Here is a 6,000-nt window from a genome sequence, read left to right on the forward strand (position 1 = left end):
TGCGGCTCATGGTTCCATGAGCGTCTTCGAGGAAGAGGAATGTCAATAGTCCGAAGGTGATGATTGAAAAAGTGCCCAGAGCAGATTCAAAGGAAAGCAGTCATCCCGGGGGAAACACCCGCGTGTGTGTGTGGGGGGCGCTTACGACCGTGCAAATATTTCGGACGTTTTTTTTTTTAAATCCTTTATATTAAGTTCGCTTGCGCGCTTATGACCATGCAAATTTTTCGGTTGTTTTTAACCCACTTCCCGTGATCCAATCGAGCTGACATTTTCCACACAGACTCGTTGTGCGTGACAATTTTCGTGAAAATAATGTTGCAAAATTTTACACTTTTTAGGAAAAAAAAATTATATTTAATTACCAATTGCTTAATGCTGCCAGGCAATCATCTGACCCATAGGTGGCAGCCATCTCAAGCCAGAGGACGAGAGGACTCTGGCCGCCACGCATATAAAGGATTTATAGTGAAAAACTTTGTTTTTACGGGTTAATTTTATTGTTCTGCCTGGAAGAGCGAGGGTTATGGCTCCTCTACACCCACGGCAAGGGATATTCACCATATCTGTGTGCGCTCCACAACCCTCGCTGCTGCCTCCCACAGCGCTGGATCTTGCAGCGTAGCCACTCCGCCAGCCCGACAGTTTGCGGACGATGCGTTGGGTGTTGAGTGAGGGTGCGTTTACGATTGGGCAGTTCCACAAAACAGGCAAATTCGCAATAAAAATCAAACTCTCCCTCGTTAACTTTGATCATCACACATGTATCAATAGTTCAATTTATTTACGTGCAATTTTAGTGAGGGACTGCGTTGTCTTGGTGTGGTCTGGGACTGTTTTATTGCTTTGCTGCCTTGGCCAAGATTGCATTTTGTGTTGATAAATCGTCAGGAATTTATGCACTATGCAATTTCCACTTATATATTTTATTTATGTATTATTTAGCGACTTGCTTAGCTTCCCTATACTTTGCACTCCTGTTGGTTTTTGTATCGCTCGTCGTTGTAACTTTCTGACCCGAACCCTTCAGGACATCACTGAAAATTACCTTTGAAGGTCATCGGATCCTTCCAGTCCCAAGTCGTGATTCTGATTCTGACGTTCGGGATGCCAATTTGAAGGCGATTATCTCTAGAATTCAGAAGGGGGTGTGAGCCGCTTGTGAAATCCGGCGACAGTTTGACGTGCACACGGGGCTGAATGCAGTCGTCACCTGCCCCAGCGCGGATGAAAAAGTCGGCTCCATCCGAGTAACCTCCTGACACCAGCGCGGTGTTTTAATGATTTCTGTCTAACTTGGTGTGATAAACTGACGAAGGAAAAAAAAAGACACTTGATTATTCTTATGACCCACACGTCTGAAAGCACGTAACTGCGCCACACGGTAAACCGGACACTGCAGCCTGAGCCGCACGTGATGACCTGGCCAGCACCTGTGCATGGGTGAGGCGTGAGTGATGGGTAACCCGGCACGAATAGCCGGACAAACGGGGGCCCGTGGGGTGGGCAATGGACTTCGGACGCCACCACGCTCCCGCAAACTCAGGCTGATCGTTGTTCTCAAGGGAAAACGAGTGTGTATGTTGAACTTATTTCGCACCGTAGGTAATGGACCGTGCTAATCGGAGGTGTGGAAGCCGGTGATATATCTTCTACCTGTCAAAGCAAGTTGCTTAGACCGGACATTGCATTTATTTTTCTTCCCTCTTCTTCCCCCAGCCTTATAAATACGCCGCACATGATCGTCACCCCCGCGGTGTCGGGGTGGCGGATCCAACCTTCCCCTGTAGGTCTCAAACGAGAAAGTGATGCCTTGGTTCACTGCGCGTTTGGCCCTCGTGGATACCTCCCGAAAGATGGTTACGGTCGGGTTCTTGGTAAACATAAATAAAGTATGAGCCCTGGGTGTCCGAGAGCCCCTTCCTACTGCCCAATGGCCCCTATGCCTTTAACTCGCTCCGGCACCAGCTGCTGTCGCTGCTAATTACGGTGCAGATCTGCGCGCTGCTGATTGCGCCCGGCGTCACCGCTGTTCCGGTTTGATCTGCTCCCGAGTTTTGCCGGCGTTATAGCCAACTCGGTTTGAATTAACCGGGTGACACCGAGACACGCGGTGACCTCCTGCGAATGATGTCACGGGATTCTTTCACCTTTTTTAACCTGCGCCTTGCAGCGGGGCGGCACGCTGCGGTTAATGTCCCCGCAGAAAGTGGCCGGCGGCTGTGGCCGGAATTGAACTGTCGCCTCGACGACAACGAGGTCGGTGCCGAGCGGGTGACTTCTTGCCTGACCTCTTGCCTCACCCAGGGCCATCTGTGCTCGTCGCGCTGCAAGGACGGGTCCCCGTGTCGTAATCGCCGCGTGAATTTTTAGCTCCGTGGCGCGGGAATACTTTCCGTCTTTTCACATCTCCCACTGTCGCCACCTCTGCCGCTGTCCGCCTCGCCTCGTTCAATCATTCGCGCAACCACGGCTGCTGTCGTTGTGCAAAACCGCTGTGGCTACTCTTGCCCGTGCTTTCCAAGTGAGGTCATAGGCTTTGCTTTGCTGCGTTTGTTCTGTCCGTCTGTAATGTAGGGGGTGGGGGTTGCAGATGATAAATCTTGTAAAGATGATTCAATGTGAGTTGAACTTGAGTCTAACGTTGTGTTTGCTATAAGGGACTCCTCATGATGGGAAAGCTGGCCACGTTGTGTCAAAAGGTTCCCCAAAATATGTCGAGGCGAAAGCAAAGAGGCACCACTGTAATTACTTTTCTTTTGCCATGACGGCGTCCTGCCAGTTTCCGTGCCTCTTAATGAAATGCCTCCACTCACGGACGAACACACGTCGGAAAGCGTTCCGTAATCCGTGCGTGTGCGTGCGCACGACCATCCTGAGCTTGTTGCTTCTCCAATTAAACTAAAACGAAACTTTTATATTTTTTATTTTACCAGGTGAGGCCGACTGAACTATGCAGCTCTTTTACAGAAGCGACCTGCCTAAAACTCAACAAAGTGGCTTATCGTGTGGAAATGTATAGCAGCCAAATTACTCCAAACGCATGTTGTTTCTAAATGTGGAGGGGAAAACCGGAGGACCCTGGGAAAAATCCACACGACCACAGGGACGTGCAAACTCCAAATATACAGAAGGTGTCAGGGTCGGGATCGATCCCACGACCTCTTGTGTACCAGGCGAGGTAGTTAACATCTCCTAGCCACCATGGCGCCCAATTAGTTGCAATTAATTGCAACGAACTGCTCCTGCTGCTCGTCTACGCTCGGTTGCGACCGACGGTGGCAAGGGAATGCGCTCTGCGCGTCCCTCGGGTCGTTGCACGGACGGATGGCGGACAGGTGTTCGCCGTTTGCGTTTTGGCCTTTGTGCACGGATGGACAGCGGCACGTACGCCGTTAAATTGGGGCCCACCGGAGCCGTCCGGCCGGGGGGGAGGGGGGGGGCTTTGTCTAAGTTTTTTTTTAAACAGCATCGCGATTCCACGCAAGGAATTTGAAGCGCGCGCGTTTAATTATAGAAAGTGCCGCTGCGCGGCCGTTTAAAGCACTCCTCCGTGGGCCCTGACACGATACCGGACGGGCCGCGTCCGACTCCACTCGTAAATGAAAGGCGCCTCGTGATAGCGGCGTGTTTTTTTATTGTGACCGGCCGGTTGTGTGGTCACGCTGAGAGGTGGCCTAATCTGAGCGTTTCGAACGGTACCGTCGCACGGGCGATTGTGGCCCGCGGCGTCTATATTTTTATTTCCCCGTTACGCCACCTGCATTACGAGTGGCCGTTTTGTTTTTGCCGCTGGTTGGGGGAAGGGGGGGGGGTTCGTTACTTTTTTGCCGGGAGAGGAATTGCTCCGTCGCAAACGTTGTTGGAAATGTCCGTCCGTGGTTGTTGCTGCCTTGGGCAGGCGATGTTTTGTTGCCTGAACAAATTGAGAGCCGCGTGAGCAATCCTGAGGAAAAAGCGAGGCACTGTAATTCTACAAACGTAGCTTTTACATTGTTATTTTGAGATTTTGTTATATTTTCTGCACAAAACACTAGACGGGACTGAAGCCATCTCGGCTGAAAGACACAGCGCGACAGACAGAGAGACCGCTGCCAGGCCGAACCGGTGAAGCTAACAAAGGCCCAAAAGGCCTAGAAGGTCAAGTGGGACAGAACTTGTGTGGAGGGCCTCGATTTTGAATAAAAACCCTCTGAGGAAATCTGTGAACAGAGGAAAGATGAGATGTGTCGGTGCACACTAGCAACATTTCCACCTTCCAACTTAAAACAGGAAACCCACCGTGATTGGCTCAGCAGCCTTTTGTGATGTCACGTGCTCCGTGTGTGACTTCAGAGGCCATCAGCTCGAAGCCATCCATGGCGGTGGGGAACGTGTTTTTGTATTTACCACTTGCTGTGGGGAAATAACTACTTCTGTTTCAATTCATACATTCATGCCTTCTGTAAATGTAAATGTGTGTTTTGTAAGTAAGATAATGGAATTTAATTGCATTATTGAGACAGCTTGGCTGAGTCTTAAGACGCAGGAGTGTCCTGCATGTTGATGTCCGGCGAGATCTGTAATTGAGTGGCATGTGGGAGTTAGCCGGAGTAGCCAGGGAAAGCCTCTGCATATGAGGTAGTCAACACTCAATGCTCTGCTCAGATGGATTCACCAATCCCATTCCCTACTGCCATCCCTTGGCCTCGGCGCATTCTACCACGATTTGATGTTTGCAAATCACATTCTTTTTTTGTTTTCAGATGTGAGTGTTTATTTATATACATACTCTGTATTTATGTCAACATGTGGCCCTAGGGGGTGAATTTGAAGCGTGGCTACTGTCGTCACGAAGAACTTCCAGAAACGTCAATGCGAGGCCCTGTATGCATGTTTATATGTTGAACTTCTTTTTCACCATACGTAGCCAACTGTGCTAATCGGAGGTTTTGGGAGCTTCCTCCGCGGAGTAGAAACCGGGGTGACTCACGCCCGCCCATCGGCAACGTCCACCGGGCAGCGGCCGGCTACTCGTGGCCACGGCGAGCGGTCCCCGTGGGCACGAGCGGTGGCACAAGCGGCGGCACTCGAACACCCCTTCTCATCATCGTCGGAGGCCAGCAGCTCGATTCACAACATGAACGTCGCTTTAGAGTGGCCACTCCATTCGCTTCACAGATGATCGCGCTCGACGACGTGGAACGGCCTATCCAGCAGGAGGCCGGTGGTCCTGGGGCGGTGGCGGCGGCGGTGGTGGCTACGGTGGTTATTGTGAATATATCATCTTACATATTCTCGGGGCGATGGATCGCGACATCTGGAGGAACATTCAAAACGGCGGCCCATACAAGAGACAGGGAGAGAGGAAGGGGGAAAGAGCGAGGGATAGAGAAAGGAAGAGCAAGGAGAGAGAGCGGGAGAGAGAGGGGAAAGCGTCGCTCGTTCAGCTTCCAGCGGTGCAACAGCCTCACAGGGATCCGTGCGGCGCATAAATGCGCGTTCACGTACCTGTGTGTGCGTGCGTGTTTGTGAACGCGTGCGTGCGTGACCCGCTTTTGTTCAACACGGTTTTAATAACGCACGATCACCCGCGGTACAGACGCTCGCAGATACAACCCGCGGCACGCTCGGCTGATACGGCGGCTCTCGTTAGTTAACCCGATTACATTTCTACAAGCTGCTTAAATAAGTTACGATTAATTGTCTGACACTCTCAATTACTCGTTGGAATCTGTATTCATCGGATCTCGTTAAAGCAGAAGGAGAGATCTAATTAAGGCCTGCTTACTGGGACTGCGGAGTTGCGAGGCCGGTGAAGGTGTCGCTTGCTCTGGCTTCTCATGGTTTTTGTGAGCGTCATGAGTAATTAATTTAATTAGCGCTGCTATTTCGTTTTGGGTTTTTAAATCTAATCACCGATTGCGATCGATGTCGAATCACGCGGCCATCATGACAATCATCACGAGCCTCATCGTGCAAAAATACAATGAATAAAATAAAATGAGCAGACAATTCGCC

This window comes from Callorhinchus milii, unplaced genomic scaffold, assembly GCF_018977255.1.
Source record: "Callorhinchus milii isolate IMCB2004 unplaced genomic scaffold, IMCB_Cmil_1.0 Scaffold145, whole genome shotgun sequence".
Taxonomy (NCBI): Eukaryota; Metazoa; Chordata; class Chondrichthyes; order Chimaeriformes; family Callorhinchidae; genus Callorhinchus; species Callorhinchus milii.